Source organism: Xenopus laevis, chromosome 7S (assembly GCF_017654675.1).
Source record: "Xenopus laevis strain J_2021 chromosome 7S, Xenopus_laevis_v10.1, whole genome shotgun sequence".
Lineage (NCBI taxonomy): Eukaryota > Metazoa > Chordata > Amphibia > Anura > Pipidae > Xenopus > Xenopus laevis.
Window position 1 is genome coordinate 104,183,455 of NC_054384.1, and position 26,412 is coordinate 104,209,866.

General features: G+C 42.4%; 1 protein-coding gene across 1 annotated transcript in view; it reads left to right on the forward strand.

The window, feature by feature from the left end:
* Positions 1-26,412, forward strand: part of cadm4.S (cell adhesion molecule 4 S homeolog) — a 221,629-nt gene that overhangs the window by 60,694 nt on the left and 134,523 nt on the right. The window lies entirely within an intron of this gene.

Consider the following 26,412-nt stretch of genomic DNA (forward strand, 5'->3'; position numbering starts at 1 on the left):
GCAGTAATAAACTATTCATTGTGCAGTCTTCTCAAATGCTGCAGGATCTATGGTATCATGTGGATATCGAGGTAATTATCCTAAGTATCCCATGTGTTGGAACTTGCCAGGTGAGGTATTACACTGACAACTTGTTCTACAATGGCTCTTCTATTTTCCATACAGCTGGCACGGGCTTTATGGATTACCTGGAGATGAACCAGTGATGTCATTGATATTCTTCTTTGATCAATGTGAGTTCCTGTAGATAATGCTAATAATTTTTGATCCCTGTTCGTGCATGTACTGCTGCTGCTGGGCTTGAAGATAAATATTCATGAAATATACAGTAGAAAAAGGTTGCCAGTGCTTGCAGAAAAGAGGTGTTACCCACAAGGTTTATTTGTAGAATAAATTCAGATTTCTGGTGTCGAATGATGGCTGCACACAGGTCATTGTAAGTCACCACTAGGCCTTCATTACTACTGGGCCTCTGGAATTTATTGGCTCAGTTGGGCCTGTTGTCCACCAGAGAATATAAAGTCACTGTTGTGGAGTGCTCACCTCCAAGAAAAAACACTTTTGTTGTGTCAGGTGCTATACCAGAGGACCCACTCCTGTCATAGGGTCTTATCAATATACTGAAGAAATTACCAGCAGCACACTGCATAAGTTGTAATAGTGCTCAAAAAAGCCCACATCATACAAAAAGGCAAAGTTTTGGGCCTACCAGGCCCTTTATCAAGCCTCGTCTTACACCATTAAAAGGGGTGTACTCACACCCCTTTCCCTCACTTTAAAAGGTTTTTAATGGTGTAACACAGGGCTTGATAAAGGACCTGGTAGGCCCGAAATGTTGCCTTTTTCTATGATATGGGCTGAATAAATAATTTTTTGAGCACTATGACAACGTACAGTATGCAGTGTGCTGCTGGTATTTTCTTCAAACACCAGAGAGCATGACATCTAGGTTCCACTCAGGGAACCCCAAACTTTAGAACCCGTGAGCAACATTCAGAAGTAAAAGGAGCAGGGGATCAACTCTAGCATGAAAAATGTTCCTGGAGTGCCAAATAAGGGCTGTGATTGGTCATTTAGTAGCCCCTATGTGGATTGTCATCCTACATTGAGGCTCTGTTTGGCAGTACACCTGGTTTTTATACAACCAAAACTTGCCTCCAAGTCTGGAATTCAAAAATAAGCTCCTGCTTTGAGGCCACTGGGAGCAACATCCAAGGGATTGGAGAGCAACATGTTACTCACGAGCTACTGGTTGGGGATCAATGCACTATACAATGTAAGAAAGTTTATGGGATTTGTCATACAATGGGGCCCCACTGGGAGATTCATTGGTATTCTAACAGGCCACTCCAACTGATCTTACATCGGGATGAACTTCTTCAATCAATCTATTTTGCACTTCCCAGGAACTTTTTCATGCCTGTGCTGTTCCCCAATTCTTTTTACATTTTAATATGGCTCACATGTAAAAGAAGGTTGGGGACCCCTGGTGTAGCCAGTGCACAGCTCTGAGCTATACTGACCAGTCCATTATTTTTGACTAATGTCAATCTCTCTGTCCTCTTGATATGCTGTTGCCCTCATGGTGAATAGATGTGGTGGCTTATAGGTAGGGGATGTCTCTCTAGTTACAGTTGGAATGTAGTGTCTGGAGTGCATGAGTTGGGTGACGTTTGTGCGTTGATATCATATAAGGGGTCATTCAGTCTTGCTGCTAACAATGTCTTTTGTGAATGGCAAGTATTCAGATGTTATGTTCTAATGTGAGTGAATCATTTTCCAGTGCTTTGCTGATAACAATGCTTGAAGGAGTTTCTATGGAAATTCTGGTGATCCTTGTATGTCCTATTGTAGGCTTCTCTTTTCTTATCTGACTCTTTCCTACATCTCCTTTTACTTGAAGCCTTGAGGTTGGTTTAATCATATTCAAATATACTTCTTCATTGTCTGCCCTGTATATGCCTTGTGATTGGTCCATTTGAGTCCTGTGTGTCCCTAACCTGTTTTTCTGAGTAGAGGAAACACTGACCCTCATTAACTAAATAAAAGCGGGTCTGGTATGCATTCTTTGCAGGTCAAAGTAGAATTTGTATGCACTCCCTGGCCTTTCCGTATGCAATAATCTGGTGCTCAGTCCTCTAGGGAGACGGCACTCCCCTGGGTTCACAGGAAACGAAGAATTGAGGAAACGGCACACAGAATAGAATGCAAAAGGGGATATACCCCTATGGATTTATTGTGTCAAACAGCACAACGTTTCGGGGGCAGGCCCCTTCGTCGGGTGACGAAGGGGCCTGCCCCCGAAACGTTGTGCTGTTTGACACAATAAATCCATAGGGGTATATCCCCTTATGCATTATTTGCAGCCAGAAAGCTGCTCAATTCCACTGGCTATAGCTGTTATACATTCTCACTCATGTCAAGGTTTCCAAGGCAGCTATGCACAGGCCTATGATTATGCTGCCCAAAGAGAACTATAATATACAATTAAGGAGGTAGACAATAGCATTGTTTTATTTGTTCAACCCGATGGCGAAACAAGCAGAGTTTGACAAGAAGTTAGGAGGAGCTTCTTTATCTGCTCATGCCCCATCTACCTGCCGAGAAAGGGATTTGACAGAAGAAATTTTCAGTTTGAATGGAGCAATTGTGATCCATGTGGAAAACTTTGTGGCCTTGCCATACATCCCAAGATGTTCAGACAGTTCAATCAAATTGCCTAGCCAAAGCTGGACACCAGAATTAGCAAATAAAGTTAATTTACTCTGTTAAGGTCCCTCTCCTTACTCGTACCATCACCAACCAGAAGCAGGTGCACTGGGAGTCAGGACCAGATTGAGGTCCCATCTACGTGCTATGGAACCAGGAGCCAGAAGTAAAACACCCAGGGGTGGAGGCCACCAACCTTGCCTGCAGCGATGCATTTTACAATTGGGTATTGAGCAACAGGGCCATCTTCAAGACCTTTAGGGTGGGGCCCTCTGCAAGGGCCCTATCCAGGCAAATTCACTTTATTTCTCTTTTATCTGCTTTAGTTTGCCCAGTGCTGACTGGTTGCTTTTGGGTCACTGTGTAATTTTAACTGCTGATTGGTTGTTGACATTTTAACTTCTCTATGCTGGTAAATGCCAATTGGTTGCTGTTGGATCAGTGCACCATTGTGCTTATGTAGTTTAATCATTGCACGCTGAATTTATTTATATCTATTGGGTCGTAGAGTTCTACTCTGTTTCCATACATGTTGCCTAATTGCTCTGGATAAGGGCACGCTAACCTTTTCTACAGCAAATCCTCCAGACTCATGTTCTATGCGCTTTTCTATTTAATCGTTCGGCTTTTGTGCAAACTTTATTCTTGGTTCCTATCCTCGGGTAATCTTAGCTATTAAATGCTTTCCCTTTTTAAGCAAAGGAGTGGTTATTTAGTTTGCCACCCTAATGGCGCACGCTCAGGAGAGAAACTTCAGTCCTGCCCTGCTCTTCGTAACAAAAAAACCTGATTTGATTTCCATGTCAGTTCCCGGTGACAAGTCCCCTAGTCTCGCAGTAACTCCGGCACCAGAAAAAGGCTCATTATGCCTGACAAAATGTTAAAATTCTATGCACAGTGAGTGCAGTCAGAGAATGTCAACATTCTTTTCCCAGAATAAGGGAACAAAGATTTTTTTGAGTGATTGATTGGTGGGGGGTTTGGGGTGCAGGGCTGTTCTTAGTTGAAGCAAAACAGGCTTTGTGGGTACAAATATATGAATTCAGCTTGTCTATCTAACCTGCAGTACACTAGCTGCTGTTTGACTACAGAAACTCCCAACATCCCTCTATCCAGTGGTGTAACTAGATAATACTGGGCCCCACAGCAAATTATTTTTCAGGCCCCCAAAATGTTTAGAGGTTGACTTGTTTCTCCAATATTTATTAAAATTGTATATGAATTAGGGCCTCGTGGGGCCCCTATACCTCCTGGGCCCCCCTGCAGCCGCAGGGTCTGCTTCCTCTATAGTTACGCCCCTGCCTCTATCAACCTCACTATTAACACAATCAAATTTGCCAACTTGACCCTGATTTCTAGGCCTTGTTTTTTCAGTACAAGTATGGGACCTGTTATCCAGAATGCTCGGGACCTGGGATTTTCCGGATAACGGATCTTTCTGTAATATAGATCTTCATACCTTAAATCTATTAGAAAATCTTGAAAACAATAAATAAACCCATTAGGCTAGTTTTGCTTCCAGTATGGATTAATTATATCTTAGTTGGGATTGAGTACAAGATACTGTTTTATTATTACTGAGAAAATGGAAATCATTTTTTAAAATTTGGATTATTTGGATAAAATTTAGTCTATAGGAGACGGCCTTTCCATAATTCAGAACTTTCTGAAGAACAGGTTTCCAATAATGGATCCCATACCTGTATATGTATATGAACTTGCAGTGATTGGCAAATGTCCCTGGTTTTAGAGCTGCACAGAAGTATTTATTTATTATTTAATCTTATTACTAAAAAAGTCAGTGTTTCTACTGTGTATCTATAGTATTGCCCATGTGGCTATATATAATGGTAGTGGATTTGGCACATTATGCCCCCCTTGTTGTTTAAATTTCCAAATGTGACTGGTTTGTTTGTGGATTGTGGGTAGGGTTGCCATGTGGATGGTAATTACCAATGGAGCTAGTACATCATGGTCAGATACTGGTGGGTAAAATTCTGGATTTACCCACCCCTACCTGCTCCTGATCTTACCCATCTACAGCAACCCCACAGACCAGCCCTCAACCTACCTAACCCTGTCCATGATCCCCCTAGTGTTCCCCTTCACTGTGTCACCTCTCTGTATACTTAAAGGAACATTAACATTAGCAAATTGAAGTGGTTTAATATATTTTACTGTTGCCCTCCCCTGGTAAAACTGGGGTGTTTGCTATAAAAAAACACAACTATAATTTATATAAACAAGCTGCTGTGCAGACATGGGGCAGCCATTCAAGCACAGGATACGCAGTAGATAACAGATAAGTACTACTATAGTTTATATAAACAAGCTGCTGTGTAGCCAAGGGGCAGCCATTCAAGCACAGGATACACAGTAGATAACAGATAAGTACTACTATAGTTTATATAAACAAGCTGCTGTGTAGCCATGGGGGCAGCCATTCAAGCACAGGATACACAGTAGAAAACAGATAAGTACTACTATAGTTTATATAAACAAGCTGCTGTGTAGCTATGGGGGCAGTCATTCAAGCATAGGATACACAATAGATAACAGATAAGTACTATTATAATTTATATAAACAAGCTGCTGTGTAGCCATGGGGGCAGCCATTTAAGCACAGGATACACAGTAGATAATAGATAAGTACTACTATAGTTTATATAAACAAGCTGCTGTGTAGCCATGGGGGCAGCCATTCAAGCACAGGATACACAGTAGATAATAGATAAGTAATACTATAGTTTATATAAACAAGCTGCTGTGTAGCCATGGGGCAGCCATTCAAGCACAGGATACACAGTAGATAACAGATAAGTACTACTATAGTTTATATAAACAAGCTGCTGTGTAGCCATGGGGGCAGCCATTCAAGCACAGGATACACAGTAGATAATAGATAAGTACTACTATAGTTTATATAAACAAGCTGCTGTGTAGCCATGGGGCAGCCATTCAAGCACAGGATACACAGTAGATAACAGATATGTACTACTATAGTTTATATAAACAAGCTGCTGTGTAGCCATGGGGGCAGCCATTCAAGCACATGATACACAGTAGATAACAGATAAGTACTACTATAGTTTATATAAACAAGCTGCTGTGTAGCCATGGGGGCAGCCATTCAAGCACAGGATACACAGTAGATAATAGATAAGTACTACTATAGTTAATATAAACAAGCTGCTGTGTAGCCATGGGGCAGCCATTCAAGCACAGGATACACAGTAGATAATAGATAAGTACTACTATAGTTTATATAAACAAGCTGCCGTGTAGCCATGGGGGCAGCTATTGCTACGCAGCAGCTTATTTATATAAACTATAGTAGAGTTTCTGAAGCAAACACACCAGTTGTACCAGTGCAGCACAACACTATATTATATTTCCAATTTCTTTAGAACGCTTTCATTTTTGGTGTTAGTGTTCCTTTAAGTCATTGCCCAGTCCCATTCAAATGGCCTGTAAGTAAGTCTTAGGAAGGGTAGAAAACTTAATTGCATGGGGTAATCGTGCCTTTATGGAAATTCAAAATAGGCCCTGGTATTTCAACTACAGAAAGACCAAAGAGCCCAGGACAGACCCAATATAAAGTATACATTATATAGCAGCCAACCAAGAGTGTCCAAAAGAGGGTATTCTGGCCAATTGATGCTTACACATTACAGCACCCATTACATGCCTACAATATCCTACATTTAAGTGAAGGGATACACTTTATTCATATGTCTCTTTTTTTTCAACCTGAAGCTACCATGTTGTCAAATGCTATGGCTCTGTGTAAGGAAAGGTATTATTCCAGGGCTGGTTCTGCATGTGCTTTTCATGGAAACGAAAAAGACTAAAACGCTAACCTGGTTATGTTCTGTAGAACCAGTACGATGAGGCTGACATTGCTTTACTGCAGTAGGGTTTCCTTAAAGCAACACGCACGCGCCTCTCTGGAAAGCTTTACGCGGCTTCTTCCCTTCATGCTTTGAGTTCTCATCCCAGCTTCCCCTGGGGCCTTTCTATCCTTCGCGGGTTTTATTGCTGTTGCTACTGGAAGGATACATTGTATATCAATGGCAGCTTCTTCTTGCTCATCCGCTCTGTTCCGTCCTCCGCCGCCTGGGTTGGTGCGTTCCTTCGTGTTGCTTTTCTGCAGCAGCCCATAAATATTTTTGTTTGTCTTCAATGGTGCTCTAAGGAGCCTATTCACTAGCATTCAAACAGGAAAAATTAGGCTATTTGGTATTACGATAGCCCTTTGCCACAAATTCACCCGTTTTTCGCCTTTGGGTAAAATTGTTATTTTCTGCCTTTTTTTTTTGTGGTTCTGAATTTCCGCAGCATTTTTATCTCTGGATACGCTGCTTTAGCTGTAATATCCAGAGGGAAGATGCTTTTATGTATATGGTGAGGGGAACACAACTCTATTGGGTTGTTAGTAAAATAGCCCCTTGTATATTAAATGGTGATCAAAGCCAGTTTATTGCAACTTTCATTAGTTTTGGAAATTGCTGGAGATTGTGAGTGACAATATCTAACATCAGGCTGACAAAGGATGCTGGGAATTATAGTTCATGCCTGGCAGTATGCCAGAGAAACAAGGGATCACCAGCTAATTCAAGTAGACTGGAGGCTCAGATTTACATATTAACAGCTGCCTGTTAATATTAAAGGGATACTGTCATGGGAAAAATAATTTTTTCAAAATGAATCAGTTAATAGTGCTGCTCCAGCAGAATTCTGCACTGAAATCCATTTCTCAAAAGAGCAAACAGATTTTTTTTTATCCAATTTTGAAATCTGACATGGGGCTAGACATATTGTCAATTTCCCAGCTGCCCCAAGTCATGTGACTTGTGCTCTGATAAACTTCAATCACTCTTTACTGCTGTACTGCAAGTTGGAGTGATATAACCCCCTCCCTTTTCCCCCCTGCAGCCAAACAACAGAACAATGGGAAGGTAACCAGATAGCAGCTGCCTGGTAGATCTAAGAACAACACTCAATAGTAAAAACCCATGTCCCACTGAGACTCCTTCAATTACATTGAGAAGGAAAAAGAGCAGCCTGCCAGAAAGCATTTCTCTCCTAAAGTGCAGGCACAAGTTACATGACTGGGGGCACCTTTGCTCTTTTGAGAAATGGATTTCAGTGCATAATTCTGCTGGAGTAGCACTATTAATTGATGCATTTTGAAAAAAAAACATGTTTTCCCATGACAGGATCCCTTTAAACTCTTTAAACCTCCTACATGGAGTTGTAGTTTAACAACAGCTGCATGGTCATGATTTACACAGTGCTGATGCAGCCGTACCCCAAAATCAGCCCTGTATACTAGGACTTCTTGGCTTTACCAGGCTGATCTACATTAAAGGCTGAGCAGGAAGTGTCCTTGGTTAATACTCTGTATTATACGCGTGTTGTGTCCCTCTGCCGTGCGTGTGTATAAATTTGAGTGTACCTGTGCGTGTGAGGGAACATTAGGTCTCTGTCCTTGTGCACCCTTGCATCCGGTTAATATGGCATTACTAGGCTGGGGGTTGGGAGTTGAAAGGAGGAGCGCAGCTGCTGTGGAATATCAATGAGGCTGAGCATATATTTCTAGTGGTTTATGAGGTCCAAAGCAGGAAATAATGGACTGGGGCTGACGAGAGTCTCTGCATACAATGAGTGGATATATCTGTAGAAATTATTCAGTAGAGCAGAGATTTCCATCCTATGGCTATCCAGCTCCTGCTGAACTACAACAAGCAAAATCCCAATACCTGCTCTGTTCTTAGGACGTGCTGTGTCCCAATGCCGTCTTGATGGGGAAAGATTAGGACAGCACAATAATGCATTATTTATTTACCTTATAGTAACAGTGGGATAATAGTCTCTGGGAAGGGAGTGTGACTGTGGGATAGCAGGTATAGTAGGGAGAGATGGTGCCTATAGTAACAGTGGGATAATAGTCTCTGGGAAGGGAGTGTGACTGTGGGATAGCAGGTATAGTAGGGAGAGATGTTGTCTATAGTAACAGTGGATAATAGTCTCTGGGAAGGGAGTGTGACTGTGGGATAGCAGGTATAGTAGGGAGAGATGGTGCCTATAGTAACAGTGGGATAATAGTCTAAGGGAAGGGAGTGTGACTGTTGGATAGCAGGTATAGTAGGGATAGATGTTGTCTATAGTAACAGTGGATAATAGTCTCTGGGAAGGGAGTGTGACTGTGGGATAGCAGGTATAGTAGGGAGAGATGGTGCCTATAGTAACAGTGGATAATAGTCTCTGGGAAGGGAGTGTGACTGTGGGATAGCAGGTATAGTAGGGAGAGATGGTGCCTTTAGTAACAGTGGATAATAGTCTCTGGGAAGGGAGTGTGACTGTGGGATAGCAGGTATAGTAGGGAGAGATGATGCCTATAGTAACAGTGGATAATAGTCTCTGGGAAGGGAGTGTGACTGTGGGATAGCAGGTATAGTAGGGAGAGATGGTGCCTATAGTAACAGTGGATAATAGTCTCTGGGAAGGGAGTGTGACTGTGGGATAGCAGGTATAGTAGGGAGAGATGGTGTCTATAGTAACAGTGGGATAATAGTCTCTGGGAAGGGAGTGTGACTGTGGGATAGCAGGTATAGTAGGGAGAGATGGTGCCTATAGTAACAGTGGGATAATAGTCTCTGGGAAGGGAGTGTGACTGTGGGATAGCAGGTATAGTAGGGAGAGATGGTGCCTATAGTTGCAGTAACATCAACCCAACTCTCCTGTAGTGTTCAACATTCCCTGTGTTACATCTATATATAGGGAGCCATCAGCTTCCCCATCACCATTAATTTCTACATCCCCCCATATGACATGACACATAAAGCAAAAAAATGTGGGTGTTTAGCAGAATTGCTGGGATTAATGATGGCCGCTGTCGGATCAGGGTCAAGTACTGACAGAGACAACGTGTCATTTGGATTGAGTGTGCCGCTGCTGCAACCTGTTTTCTCCAAGATATATCATTTTTACAACTATAATGACAGCTCAGTGAAAGGGTTAACTACTCCCAGACTGCTTTGCGTGCTTTTGTAAGTAAATGTCCTTGGTGTGCCATCATTCATAGGCTCTTAATTGCCTCCAAAAGCTTTTAGTACAATGTATTAAGCAGCTGTGGGTTGAATGTTCCCCCGAGAGCTCAGAGGGTCCCTAGTGAGGAAGTGTCTCCAGGTCACTGGTTTCAGTGAGTAAATTACAACCAGCTCATCTTCCTTGTTTGATTGTAGAGAATGTCTCCTTGGCATTTCACTATACCCAGATTGCTTTCAGAGAGCTTTGGGCATGTAATGTTCCCCTATATCTGCTTTTTTCACATCTAAGAAGAAACCGTTCCGTCCCTGCGATAAGGTGTAGGTGACCAGCGGGTCTTATTCATGCTCAGATCCGCTCATACGTCAATGGCCCTATTTATTAGCTTTGTGGTGCTAGAGGGGCCGGAATGTGTCTCTGGTCTGTACTAATGGTGTGATGATGGTTTGATGGAGAGGAGTTAAGTGTATAAGCTGCCAGCCATAATGTGCGGTTACAGATCTCTGCTGCATTATTGATGCTGCTTTTTAGTGGTGAAACATCTCTCTTTACCGGCCCCTCGCAGTGAGCTCTGCGGGAATCCTCGGCTCTTATCACGCTCGGAGACGGCACATAGCCGAGAGAACCCACCTCGAGAGTGTCTGGAGGACAACGTGCGGTTCGGTGGTTAAGAAATTCCCGGGCTTATTTAAAGTTGTTGTTAACTACAGCTAAGGCAAAGGAATCAGCGCTACTTGGAACCGACTGGGTGGCTAAGGCTGGCATTGATATTTCATTGAACTCTGCAGGGTGTTAAATATTGAATCCAGGGCCTGGAATGGCTGCCCACTGTCCAGGAAGATTTGACTACTGTCCCTGCATCCTTGGAAATAGTCCTGGTTTTTAAAAAGGACGAACTACATAGAAATATCTCAATGAGCTGAAGGACATTAATCATTTCTCAGCGTTTGGCCTTAAAGGAGAAGGATGGCTAAAACTAAGTAAGCTTTATCAGAAAGGTCCATATAAATACACCAATAAACCCTCAAAGTAATGCTGCTCTGAGTCCTCTGTCAAACGAAACACAGCATTTCTTTCCTTCTATTGTGTACTCATGGGCTTCTGTATCTGACTTCCTGTTTTAAGCTTAAACCTCCAGGGCTACGGCTTGAGCATGCTCAGTTTGCTCCTCTCTCCCTCTTCCCTCCCTTTCCCCCCTCCCTCCTCCCCGCCCTGCTGTAATCTGAGCCCAGAGCTATGAGTGAGCAGGGAGAGACTCAGACAGGAAGTGATGTCAGACCAAGTTAATATGGCAGCTGCTATCCTAAACAGAGAGAGCTTCTAGAGCTGTTTACTCAGGTAGGGTAAAGCATTGTGCAGAATAAATATAGAGTTATAGCTTGTACTATTGTGGCTAATCTATTGGCGATAAACTGCTTTGGTAGCTTTCCTTCTCCTTTAATATCTCTGTTGCCTTTCTATCATTGTAAAAATTTTTCACACAATGGGGCAAATTAGCCCATGGGCAGTTACCTATAGCAACCAATCAGTGATTAGCTTTCTAAAGCCAGCTGCAAGTAGAAAAATGAATGCAGCAATCTGATTGGTTAACATGGGTTACTGCCCATGGGCAAATTTGCCCAGTGTTGATAAATGACCCCCAATGTGTCAGCACCTGTTTTTCCTACCGTAATATATGGGTGCAGGTCACACCATGGTCATGTACATTCTTTCAAAGACTTTATTAAGTTAATGGTACTGACCAGGGCCCCAGCAACATTTCAGACCAACATCTGTCTTTGTCTCTGTTCTTGTGGGATAACCCTGAGGCTATTGTCACGATTAATGGATCTTCCACCGGCGGAAAAAGATCTTGTGGGCAAAGGTGTATAGAGCAAAATTGTAACCTGTTTCAAGGCTAAAGTTGACGATATTGGTCCTCTTCGTTGTAATCCAATCGCTCAGATTAACCCGATATCGCCCTGCCGTTGGTGGGCATATTGGGGAAAGATCCGCTCATTTGGTTACCTTGTGTATGGCCACCTTAACTTGATTAGTTATTCAACCTGAGCATAAGCGAACCCCATGGATATATTTAGCATTAATGTCAATAATATTCAACCAACCTCCCTATAGCTGCTTTTGGCTGAAAACTCTGACCCTGAGCAATCACAGAGATGGAAGGGAAAGCGGGGGGTGCCTCTTCAACCAATTGGTAACCACTCATTCACACAAAAGCCATTCAGCTGATGGTTGAAGAGCAGGTCCTGACAATACAATGTGATTAGGACACCCTAGGGCTGTTTGCAAAGCTGGCACACAGAGGCAGTGGGAACTTGCGTGCCAATATAATGCCAGGAATATTAGCCAATTTCTCTAGTAGAAAACAGCAACGGTGGGCCCCTTTTGCCCATTATCCTCTCAGGTTGCTCAAAAAACAAACTTGTTTTAGTGCAGCGGTTCTGCAGCATGTAACCACAGGTTAAAGGGTAAAAGTCAACACCAGCAGCCTAAAAAAAGCTGAGAAAAATGTCTGCTGACTGCTGGAACCTCAAATGCGAGATGACGTGTTTTCCTTGCAGATGAGAGATCGCTTTTGAGGAATTGATTTCCGGCAGATCGATGTGGATATTGATAAAGCAGACAGACAAGCGCTTTCTTTTCGCTGCAATTATGACATAATGGTTAATGAATGAGTTGGAGGAGGGGAAAAATCAGCACGTTATAAAATCGCTCAAGTTAATCGCCGAAGAAATGCAGGGTTTATTTACATTACAGAGATTTGATGCCAATTGTTGTCTTTGAGTTTGTATTGGTTCTTGCTCCTAATGTGATATTGATATTGGACCCCTACGTTGATATCGTCTACTGTTTGGGTCTACAGTAGGGTTAAAACCACAACTCCTAGTCTAAGGGAAGAGATATTAGCTTCCGAACAATCCAGAAGGTTGTTTTGACCAATGCCACTTCCAACCCAAAATCCACTTTCCATAGACATGGTTATGCCTGAAAACCCCCACTTAATTCTACTCAAGTTGGAGGACAAATTCAGGAGACTGTATGAAGGTTGACATGTCTCCAAGGGCAATGGGTGATATTCATCAGTGTCAGGCTGGCCTGCTGGTGTATTGGTGGGACCCACTATAAGACAAGTCCAACCAGGTATCTTATTTCCACCACTGAGCCATTGAACACCAATACCATTTATAACCATTTAGAACATTTAATATCTCTGGATGTCAAGTTCTTCGGTGGGATCTAGCAAGCCCAGTCTATCACATATGCCCCTCGTCTGCACATTAACTAGGGACACTTCTGAATTACAGACCAGAAGATAGGTGGTTTTTGGCCTGAGAAACTAGGATTTGGGCCTTTAAAGTCCCACTTTATATCATTGTTGCACCTTAGTGTCATTACAGCAGGGTCAGAAGGCCCAAAAGACAGACATCCTACTTTTGGTAATTAAAGGGACCCCTGGCCCACTGATTCATTGATGATCATTATTCTTATAAAATCTTAGCCTTTAAAAAAACATGACTGACAGCATTTTCCCCCAAAAAAGCAAAGTAGGAGTGCATGTGATGGGATTCTAATAGAGCTCAGCCTGCCTTCAGCTTCAATGCTAAGAGGAGATATTAAAGATGGCAGCGGCTCTTTTAAGTGTTCCCTGTTTGCCAAGTCCCCGGCACGTTTCCTTTATGTATAAGTGTTGCAGTGTTGCAAATTACAGCAATGAGAAATTAGCATCTAGTGCTTCCATCCTCCAGAGGTCCTGTAATGAATATCCATCGAATATAGAGCATTGTATAGACTCTTATTGCTGCCTGCACTGATATCTGCCTTGCAGTATGCTCTAGTGTGTCAACCCAAAACCTGCAGGAAAAGAGTTGCCACCTGGGCGGTTTTGAACAAGGTAGTTGTTTTTTCCTGGGCCATCCAAGCTTAGCATTGCCTGTCCATAGGGTCAACGGAAGGAACGCACCACCAGCTTGCAGGATTGGTGAACTACAGGTGTGCGGTAGGAGAATTACACTGTCCATAGGGCTGCCATCTAGCTGGTATTTCAATGGCCTAGCCTTAAAATTACCTGGGGCAGTATTTTAGTGTATTTGCCGGTAGATTTGTAAATTCCAGTTCTGCCCCGGCCTGCCTCAATCCCAGCACCAGCCTGCTATATCTGCCACCCGCAGTGCTATTAACTCGGCCCCTTCCATCCCTCAATTCATTGCCCCCCTCCCTTTCAGCCATACCTCCTCTTCTTAAGTTATTGGCCTTGTCCTCCACCTTATTGTTTGACCAGAATATTTATTTCAAAAAGGTGCAACCCTCCCTCATGCTGGGATTCCGTATCCACCCAATCCCCGCCCATGATATCTAGGTTTGGTTATTGCTGGATTCCCTTGACTTCCACCAGCTAAATATGCCCCTAGTCTGCCCATTCTCCTTCCTGGACAGCATTGTCCAACTTCATTATATCATCGCCCTGCCCCCATGACATCATCACCACCTCCCCTCTCTTAGTGGCCAGTAAGAATCCACCACAACCCTTCTTATACCCCTCTGATGAAGCAACCAATGCGAAACGCGTCAGAAGGGAGTGGCTGACATGAGGTATGCAGACATAGGGAAGACACTGTTGTGATGTAATGTTTTTATATTGATATGCCCATTTTTTATATTATTTGCTGTGGAGATTGTGCACTAATAAATGTCTGAAGTGAGTTACGTTGCAGATATTAGTGATTATTAAACCCCTCACTATCACCATCTGGTTTGTCACACCAGCACATGTGAGAATTACATGGCTGCAGCCCGGCTAGTCCTACTTATAAATATATATATATATATATATATATATATAATATATATACAATTGCCCTGGTGCTGGAACAAAAATTGTACAATCAAGTAAAGGAAAAGTCCGCACACATGGGTCTTGTGTAAAAAGCAAAAAATTACTTACCCCCAAATGTAATAAAAGGCACTAAGTTTGCCCAGGAGCAGTAACCCACAGCAACCAATAAGATGTTTGTTTTTAAGCAGATGACCAGTAAGTGCTACCTGCTGATTGGTTACTAAGGGTTTCTGCCCCTGGGCAAACTTAGTGCATGTTATTACATAATCCCCTTAGTGTTTATTTCAAAATAAACACTAAATTTTTTGCTTTTTACACAAGACCCATGTGTGCGGACTTTTCCTTATATATATATATATATATATATATATATATATATATATATATATATATATATATATATATATATATATATATATATATAAAGTAGGGATGCACCAAATCCACTTTTTTGGATTCGGCCAAACCCCCGAATCCTTTGCAAAAGATTCAGACGAATACCGAACCGAATCTGAAACTCTAATTTGCATATGCAAATTAGGGGTAGGAAGGGGAAAACTTTTTTTACTTCCTTGTTTTATGACAAAAGGTCATGCGATTTTCCTCCCGCCCCTAATTTACATATGCAAATTCGGATTCGGTTCGGCCGGGGAGATCCGAATCCTGCTGAAAAAGGCCGAAATGATGTATTTCACCTGCCCTTCCCCACCGCAGCCTTGTCATCTGGAGCAACCTTTTCTTCTTTTACTTTTAGAAGTTAATTAGGCCAATTTATTTTCTTTCCCTTTAAAGTGGCGTCCTGCCAAGATGCAAACAGTATCAAGGGAACATCTGAAAAATCGCGCGCCGGGAAGGTCTTTTCTCTGGCAGTTAAACCAATAATAGGCCCATAGTGTCCAACCATGCAAAAGATCCACTGATTTGATGGAGAGAATCTCGACAAAAAAAGAAAAGCTTGTAAAGGGAAAGATAAAGTGAGATATGAAATATTCTGTTGATTATTGCAGCCCTGTAAACCAATCAGAATGTTTTCACATGTTTAAAGGGATGAGATGCCCATATGGAACAGTTCCATGCCTTGTTGAGTGGTTGCTTGGCTTAAGCTCCCAGTACCCCCTGCATCTGCTCTCTGTTGGTGGCAGACCGGGAGTTGTACTTATGCATCACAATAAATGTTCTATAGTACATATTGCCTCATAGAAAACCATTGCAGGTTCCTGCCGCTTGCTGAGAGATAGCTGCGTTTCTCTTTGATGTACAAGTACCGTATGTGTGGCCTTGGGCGCAGATCGTAGGGTCGTTGCTGGTATTATGAAAGCGGTGGATAGATTTCAAGGCTGCAAGGCTCACACACACTCATTCAAAGGCTTTCTAACAAGTATCCATGCATTCCATATGAATGCAAATATCTGCCTTAGATTGTAAGCTCCCCTGGGTCAGGGACTGATTGGAATGATATATAAACACTGTCAAGTGCTGAGGAATATGTTGTTAATGTTAAAATAAAGAAGAAGAATTATAGAAGTCACACATATCCATATGCCAGGTCCCTGAAGGCACTATGAGCCTATCAATGTTAAACAGTTTTGTTGTATGGACTGGAGGTGCAACCACACACCCCTCCTGGGATCAGAGTGGCCAATAGTAATCCAGTACTCGGGGCCCCGAGGCAGAGGGAAGGAACGATGGTGGGGCTTGTGGGACAGGAGGTTGAATTTATGCAGATTAAAGGTGGGGTTTATATAGTGAATAAAGTGCCCCTTGTTGGAAAATATAAGGATATTATAAGTCACAGAGGAGTTCAATGACTATTGGAATTTTGAATTCGAATTTTCAATTTGACCCTTGATAAATCTGCCCCTAAGGGTTGGTGGTGCTCATAACTGGGGTAGGGGCCCCCAGACAGCCGTCCAGATGGGCCTCGGACACCCCTGTCTGACACTGAGTTTGCAAATAAAGGGAAAAGTCAGGCATTATATTATAATATATAGTTGTTGCAGTCAAGGTTGGTGTCATATAAAAAACCCAAAGCACCAGGGATGTATTTGGATTTGGCACAACCCAGGTCAAAACAGCCTTTGCAGAACCCCATCATTTTGTATTAAGTAAAACTGTCTCACCTATGGTCCTTCAGGTGTTTTTGAATCCCTGCAACCACTGAGCATCTCCACAAAAGCCATGAAACCATCACTAGAATCTTGTGGCAATACACAGGGGACTTAATAGTCCTGCAGCGGGTCGGGTACCTGCGGGTTACCCGCAAAAATCTGTGATACCCTGCGGGTTGCAGGTAGAAGTTCCGGGTCCGGGTATAGACGCAGGTCGGCAGTTCTGCGGGTCACTGGTCGGATCGCGGGTCGGGCCGCGGGTCTTCTCAATAACGATTTTTACTTATTTTTTCTAATCACGCCTACTTCCGATGATGTCACTTCCGGTTTACAATGACAGCACTTCCTGATTCTTGATGGTCAGCGGGTCGCGGGTCCAGGTGGCGGATAAGGTACTTGAGGGTTGGGTAGCGGGTCCAAGTGGGTACGAAAGTGGGTTGCACGTCCGGGTTGTGGATTGCAGGTTGCGGGTACGGGTCGGGTACGGGTTCCAGAAAATGGACCCGCGCAGGACTCTAGGGACAACTCTAGGGATGTAAACTCTACTGCCATGTACACATAGCACTCCTCACTGCATTCCTCCCCACTCTGAAAACCCAGTGTGTGTGAAACCGAGGAGGAAAATAATATGAGACATAAATAGATTTAATGCATTGTGGAGGAAAAAAAACAATTCTTCACTTGCATCAGAATTACAAAACGGCACAGGTGACTGATGCGAGGTGTATAAAATCCCCGCTATGGGGAGGAGAGATGAAAGCTGACATGCTTAATAAAATCACAGGCTAAACTTTTAATTCATGTTTGCATTGGGCTAATAATAATTGATTTATCATAATTAAAACTCCGGCGTTCCTAGGAGGCCGCTGAGTCGGTGTCGCGGTTGCTCCACGTGCACATTCTGAGCATCATTTCACGCATGGAGCCGATTGAGCTACATCAGCCTTATCCTTTGTGAGGATGGAACCTGTCCTCTGCTGTTAAACCTGTTAACTCGCATATTGGCAGCAATGAAAAAACTGCAAGCTCTGCGTTTGTATTTACTGCGGAACCGGGCACCTTGCTCCAAACAAGCAGCTGAAATTACTCCTGAGCAGAGGCAGCTGCAAACCTGAAAGCCTCTTAAACGGCTCGACACAATTCTAACCGGTGCTCCCTGCAAATGTGGCGCTTCTTATTCACCGCCATAATAGCAGCAATTTATTTTATCCTTAGCAAGTCGTACGGCTGTTCCATGATTTTGGTGAGAGTGTATTAGTCGCTAGCACTTAGCTAAATTCTACCACTGAAACAATTAAAGGAGAACTAAATCCTGAAAATGAATGTGGATAAAAATGCCATATTTTATATAGTGAGCTTATTGCACGAGGCTAAAGTTTGAGCTTGTCAATAGCAGCAATGATCCAGGACTTCAAACTTGTCACAGGGGGTCACCATCTTGGAAAGTGTCTGTGACACTCACATGCTCAGTGGGCTCTGATTGGCTGTTGAGAAGCTAAGCTTAGGGCTCGTCACTAATTATCCAGCAGAAAATGAGCTTCCCTGGCTGTAATATAAGCTGATGCTACAGGTTTGCTGATTATTAAATTCTGATGCTAATTGCACTGGTTTCTGTGCTGCCATGTAGTAATTATGTGTATTAATTACTAATCAGCCTTATATTGTGACATTTCTATTCTATGTGTACTGTATATTGTGAGTGGCTCCCTAAGCTCAGTAAGTGACAGCAGCACAGAGCATGTGCAGTGAATCAGCAGAAAAGAAGATGGGGAGCTACTGGGGCATCTTTGGAGACACAGATCTTTACTGCTAAAGGGCTGTAGTTGCATTGGGCTGGTACAGAAGCACAAAACATAATGTGCAACATTTATAGCTACTTCTTTAGTTTAATTTCCTTTTCCTTTAGCTCACGCTATCTACAGCCGCTGTTCTGCCAGTCGTGCTATGGGTAGGGTTTAGGGCAGTCACCCCTGTTGGAACCTCATTAAAGACAATTCCACATTGGGTGTCTTTAAGGGAACCTTATAATCCAGCAATGCTTTTCCCAGAGTAGTCGCTGCTGCTGCTTTGTGGAGTGAAACAAATCAACCCAATCTACTATAAAAATTCCACTATACACACTCATGAGTAACACATTGCAGATGTTACAATGTATTGTTGGAAATGCTACAACTGCGAGAAAATGACAGTTGATGAAAGGGACTCTGCATCATATAGTAAACCCCCCTCATCACCACCAGAAGCAGCAACAATCCAAATTCAGATAAGAGATCCCATATCTGTATGATATATAGGGCTTTTAATAAACCTGGGAAATTACAGTTTACCGTGAATTGTTATTGTATATTAGTGATGGGCGAATTTGCGCTGTTTCGCTTCGCCGAAAAATTTGCGCAAAAAAAGCCCAAAAATCGCGAAACAGCGCCGGCATCCGTTTTCTTTCGATGCCGGCGAATTTTTTCGGGCGAATTTTCGCGGGCGTTTCGCGAATTTATTCGCTGGCGGCAAATCGCGCAAATTCGCGCCTGCCAAATAAATTTGCCCATCACTATTGTATATATTTATATTTACTTGCATAGACTTGCAGCCTGACCTTGTAGTGGAGAAGTGAACATACAGATACGTATCTGCTGAACTCGTTCACTGGAGAAATGCGACTGCTGAAACTGTCAGTCCATGCGTAAAAGGGGTGGTGCTACGGTGAGCCTACTGTGCCCTCGGCTATAGGCCATTCAGCTCTTCTCCAAACAAATTAGGAGGACAAAAGGTTGTACGTTTCTGTTCCAAAGCACTGACCTGTAATCTCCAGCTCTTGAGGAACAACAACATCTCAGCTGTGAGTTTAGTTCAGCAACAGCCTGAAAGTCACAGAATAATGACGATCACGTCTCTATGTTAGTAGTAAATGCCTAATCAGGTTACCAGGTTCATAAAAAGCAGATATAATAGTACCACACCCAATTTCTGCTTCTGCATTGATACCCTTTAGTCTCTGTTGTCTCCTGCGTTACCCAATCCATTGATGACTAAAAGCAGCTCCCAAAGGATTACTTATGTGATACCTGACCCACATTTAAACACATCTAACTAGTTACAGTATTATTTGTCTTCTATAACTGCCTTCCCACTTGAGGAAATGTGCAGAGCTACGGCGTCAGAGTCAGAAGCAATTTTGGGTACCTGGAGTCAGAGTCTGCAACAATGCACTGACTCCTAATAAATTTAAGAAGTTGTCATGAAAAATAAAGCACGAGTACAAATACAGGCTTGGGTGGCCAATAGGGTAGAGCGTCCTCTTTCTAGCCAATAGTTCCCAATAGCAGATACCGTCTTCATATACTGTAGCTTTAAAATTGCTGAGCTTTGGCAGTGATGAAATGTCTTGTATGTTACGTTTTGTAACTTCTTTCAATCAACATGAAAATATGTAAGTATATTAAAAACCACGGAGTTGGAGTCAGAGTCAGAGTCAGAGGTACCATGAACTGAGGAGTCAGAGTCGGAATTGGTGTAGAAGGATTTAAAGGAACAGCAGCATCAAAAAATTAAAGTGCTTTAAAGTAATGGCAATATAATGTAGTGTTGTTCTGCACTAGTAAAACTGGTGTGTTTCCTTCAGAAAGATTACTATTGTTTATATAAACAAGTTGTTATGTATCCATGGAGGGCAGCCATTCAAGGATCAGGTTACATAGCATATAACTGATGCACATTGTAGTATACCATTGTGTTCTATTGCAGTGCTTATCTGTTGTCTGCTGTGTATCCTGTGCCTTTTCTCCTTTTTCAGCCTAAATGGCTGCCCCAATGGTTACACAGCAGCTTGTTTATATAAACTATAGAAGTATTTTTGAAGCAAACGCATAACTTTAACCAATGGAGGGCAAGGGTACATTATATTTTAATCACTTTAAAATGCTTTTATTATTTGGTCTTAATGTTCCTTTAAGCACTGACTCCACAGTCCTGGAAATGTGCAGAGTAAGGTGACAGGGCGGTGGATAGGGTTGGGGTCCTGGGTTCAGTTCCTAACTTCATGGAATAGGCATGTTCCAAGTGTCTTGGGATTCCACCTCTGCTCTGGATTTGTCCCGTTGTCCAAAGTCAGGGATGGACTGGCCTGCGGGGAGACCAGGGAATGTCTCCAATAGTGATGTGCGAGTCGGGCAGGTTTGGGAAAAGCCCGACCCGCACATCACTAGTCTCCAAGTGTATCATAAAACACACCAGTTTTCTTATTTCTCGTAACACAGATACCATTTAATAGATTTTATTTTTAATGGTGCACAGAGTGGGCTCTAGATATAACATCTCAATATTGGAGGCCCAGTCTGATACTATCCAGAATCATCGTTTCCTACTGTTGTTGCAAGAAGGAGAAAGCTGATAGCAAAGCTTGTGTAATATTTCCAAAACATGAGTAAATATATGGGAGGTGGAATCCCAAGACACTTGGAACATGCCCCAGGGGTAACTGAAGGTTCCCACACATCTCTGCTGAGAAATAAGGGAAAACTAGTAAATACACATGAAGAAACGAGCTCCAATGGGCTGTCAGGTTCCTTGGGATAAATAAATTGCATTTAAATGACATGGAACAGTGTGGGGAGATAACGTTGCAGATCTATACATGCAATTTCTTGTTATATCATATACCTGCAACTCGGGTGGGACAGAATTACAATAGGTTCCCATAGGAGAAGCTTGTGGAAGACAATATCACATAGGGAGAGAAAATGCATGTTGATGGCATTCATCACTAAATCTGACTCTCCACTTCTCATTGAAGAAATAAAGTATAAAACATTGGAACAGCCATACATAAAGCACCATTTACACTTTTCCCCAGACTTCCCTGTTTCTTTTTTCCCTGCGGTTATTTTGACACCCCCAGTTTCCTCTGATATTGCAATGTATTGCCATCATTAATAAAACAGAGGCTCGCAGATCCGGTCCTTTGTCAGGGAAAGTCTTCTTGACAGATTCAGTCACATGCATTATACATATATGAACCTTGCATCACCTATGGAGTGTGTTTCCTAGTGTCTATACTGCAGTTTCTGCCTTGCTGTAGAACCCCATTGTCCCTATGTCTTTCTTGACAGTCCATCTCAAGTAGCCATCATGGGCTACAGCCAAACATGAAAGAGGTTTTGCCCTAAAGGCTTTTGCTAAAATACTGTCAGTAGTCTTGGCATAAAACAAGCACAGGCAAAGCCTCATTCCACCCCTTATTTGTTGACTGTACAAAGAAATGCTTTACAAATGTCAGCCTTCAGCTAAATCATAATAAACCTGATTTTTTCTGCCTGTAACATGAAAGGGGCATGTTTACCTTCATGCAAATGTCATGATAAGCATGCAAAAGTAGTAGAAGACGTGTAAGTCCAGAGCTGCAGAGCATTAGGCTTCTGCAGTCATATTACCTGTCTTTTAGGTTGGGATACTGCTCTTTCTATTATAATGTATGTTATGTTAAAAACTAAATTAAAATACAATTAAATTGCTTAAATCAGGAGGAATCTGTTGGCCATATGGACTGTGGAGGCTCAGATGTAGGGCAGTAGCCTCCTCGCTATCATAATAGTGTACCTGCAAAACATGAGGGTATTGGGCAGGTGTGTGGGTAGGAGATGTTGGTTGGGTTTGGGTCAGCAGGTAAAATTTCATTGCTCTTTTTCACCTCCCTCTGATGACATCACTTCTGGGATTATGATGTCACATGTAGGGCTGTATACAGGAAGGATTATATAGAGATAGAGCTATACTCTTATAGGGATATAAACAGGTAGGCATATATACAGGCAGGACATTCTGGATATTAGTTGTAATTTCCCTTCTTGGTTTTGGGCCTTGAGTACAAAATATAAGCAGATCAGCAATAAAAACATGTTGGAAGCAGAAGTCGCCACTGGAATAACTGCTGAGAAGGAGAGTGAGTAGGAGTTATTTATAAGTGGCTAGAAAATATGATGGTAAATTTAAGACTGAGGAAATTAAGGTCAAGATAGGATCATGAACTTGGTACGATTTCAGATAATCAATGGGCCGCGGCTTTGATTAGCCCAAGAAAGCTTGCGTTACATGCTAGGCATCAACAGATTCAGCTTCATATATTATATTGTGGCTCTACTATCCCCTCTCCATGAAAGTCTATTAGGGAATGTGCTACAAATCACAGTTGGCAGCAAGTTTAGCGGCAACAAGCAGGTTGCATTCACGGGTTACCAGTTTGAAAGCAAGCATCAACTATATGATGGCCAAAGTCATGAGTGTGGGATCATAGGATTGGCTGGTCACCGACGGGGCTCCCGTGACAGTTACCCTTTGTCTGTAGCAGGGTAGCATGGTTTTTACTACACTAGATCACTGGCTTCCCAGTTGGTTACAGGCCTAATTCGGGGCTTGCAAGACTTACCAGACTTAATCTGATTTGTACTGTATTAAAATGCTGTTCCTTCCCAACAGGTTGCCTAAGTGAAGCCAGACAGCCGTAAAAAGTAATTAGGCTTTGTATGGCTCTATCACACTCAGACTTGCTCCTGGTCCTTTCTATGGGATTGGTCCCATAGGAAGGGTAGAAGAAATGGGTTCCCAGGAGCCGCTCTTCCTCCTCCTCTCTATTCCAAACCTCTTTGAAGCAAAATCCCGGCTTTTGCGTTTGATCTATCTGCCGCTGTGTGCGAGGGAGCGGAGGGAGACTGCACAGCTATCTCTCGCTTCAGGGTAGGAATTGCTTTGAAGAGTGTGGGATTATTTTGTCTCTCCCTCTTGGGATCCTGCAGAGTCTTCCACACTGAAGGGAGAGGATCATTTCAATTGCCGGATTACAGGCTCTGCTCCAGTTAAAGAGATTTGTCGCTTCCTTAGGGCAGTCACAATGTCAAAGGGAAAGCACCAAGGTTTCTATGTCCAACAGCTGTTTTAAGGACAAGCGAACCATCTCCAAGCTGTTTCGTATGTTCCATAATAATGCCAGGGCTGCACATGCCAATAGCAAGCTAGGGCAATATCCGAACTGCTGCCGTCTCCCCCATTTACCTAGTAAATCCATGTGCCTGTTTAGCAGTTTATTTAGACCCATCTGTGCTGTGCATAGGTTTCTCTGCAGAAATGCATCTAAATACACCTAAATTATATATATATATATATATATATATATATATATATATATATATATATATATATATATATATATATATATAAAACGATAATGTAGATGATACCATCACTCCTTCAGAATATATCGTTTTCCGGGTGCTTGGCCAAAGTAATATGTAGATACTGTGACACTACAATAAAATATAGATTTTTGGAAACGGAGGGCTGGTCCTCTTCGCGATTATATATATATATATATATATATAATATATATATATATATATATATATATTTATATATATATATATATATATATATATATATATATATATATATATATATATATATATTATTATAGCATCACATTATTTATTAGGTGTCCAGTTTTAAAGGGGTAGAGTGGCAACTTTCAGAGGGTTTTGGATCTAATATTGAGACGTTCTTTAAAAGAACGGAAACAAAAATGGAGCCTCTCCCAAAGGTCCACGCCTCAGACCTTATTCCCTATGTAGAATGGAAGATACATGGATTTTCAGCAGCGTTTTACCACTTGTCAAAACAGTTACAAGTTGCCATTATGTGAGGCATTTACTGACAAAGGCTCTGAGAGATTCTATTGCTGGCAAGTCATTCAGGGAAATTGCTCTCCCAGGCTGCTATGAAGCAATACAGACAATTGTATCTCATTGCGTCTCATTTTATCATCAACAAAAAAAAAGACGTTTTTTCTTTTCTCTAGATCTGGGAATGCAAATGCTCAAAGTCATGGATTTCTTTTAGGTGCCTGGATTAGGTTTATTGTCTCCTGTAAGTAGAGTGGCAGCGAGCAGCTAAAATAAAAGGAGTTTTCAGTATGATGCAAATAGGGTACCCACCACATTGAGTTTTACCCGCATCTGTTTATCCCACATGCACCTGCTGTGAAACCCATGACTATAACCAGTGTCAGACTAGGATGCCATGGGTCAACCAGACCATAGGCCTGAGCTTTTTTCCTTCCATCTATTTTGTTCCCAGACAAAAATAAGGAATGACTATGAAAATGCCAGATGTTTAGGAGGGCCCAATGACACATGGACCCACCAGGAGTTTTTCAACCCAATGGGCCAGTCCCACACTAATTATAACACAGAAGTGGTGCCTTAGTAGGGGCAGACAAAAATAGCCATTTTTTAGAACCATTCCCTTTCCATCTGAAGCCCTGTGCACATGGTCTGTTGAACACCTGCATGATTGGGAAATCAGGCCCTTTACACCAAAAAAAGTTTTTAGGTCGTCCATGGGTGTAGGGGTCATAGTCATTGTTTTATTTCCTAGTTGAGACCATGTTATTGTCCACTGTTATCCCTAGTTGTCTTTATTGTCTTTATTAGCAGGGCCATGATGCTACAAAGTTGCCCATTTTACAGAGGCCCCTTGAACTGTGCTCATGTGTTTTTAGCTGAACTAGATGGAACCTTCAGTCCCAGCATTAACATTGTGTACCGTTGCATGCAGCTGCATGATGAGACTATTTTTTTTACAGAAATTATTTTGACTGGTTTGAATTAGGGATGCACCGAATCCAGGATTCAGTTCGGGATTCGGCCAGGATTCGGCCTTTTTCAGCAGGATTCGGATACGGCCGAATCCTTCTGCCTGGCTGAACCTGAATCCTAATTTGCATATGCAAATTAGGGGCGGGAGGGAAATTGCGTGACTTTTTGTCAGAAAACAAGGAAGTAAAAAATGTTTCCCCCTTCCCACCCCTAATTTGCATATGCAAATTAGGGTTCGGATTTGGTTCGGTATTCGGCCCAATCTTTCGTGAAGGATTCGGGGGTTCGGCCGAATCCAAAAAAGTGGATTCGGTGCATCCCTAGTTTGAATAACCCAAAAGTTTGGAATCTTTTTTAATGTTTTGAACCACCAAAAGAACAAGTGTCTTACTGGTCCTTTAGCTTTATACATTGATGAGAAACCAGTGGCACAGTGGTGCTTTGTTGAGGTCAATGGCAAAATGAGGAATCACATTCATTCCTTTAAAAATTACACCTATAAATCAGAGTTTCAGACTTTATTTTTTCCACAGGGGCTAATAAGAGAGACAGCAGGCTCAGTAGCTGCTAGGACGGCCCAGGAGTATAAAAGGCTTCTTCGGGGATCCACAGCCTCAGTATATTGGGATTATCTGTCCTATGGTTTTGGGGGTTAGTTCAAGTGACGCCCCTTGTCATCTGAAAATTAAAATCCTTGTTGAATATGCCTTGTAGGCCTCTGGAAATGCAGGCTATTTAAATACCAATTAGTTGTGCTTGCTCGGTCATTTCTTATTGTTATTGATTGGAGATGTAACGAGGACTGATTGAGACGGGCGACTGAGCTCGCTGCGTTGCGTGAAGAGACAGCGCCCATTGCCAGTGTTAGATCTATAGGCACTATAGTGTTGATCGCCAGGCGTTAAAGAGTGACTTTGTACTCGATCAGCATTCCAGAGGTCGGCCAAATATTGGACAAACCTTGGGCAGACTTCTACTGATGTGCATATGACCTTAGGCATTCAGAGTTTTCATCCAAGGTTTCATCTATTGTTTAAACCATGCTTGGAAAGTCCTGCTAATGGGTTCAGGT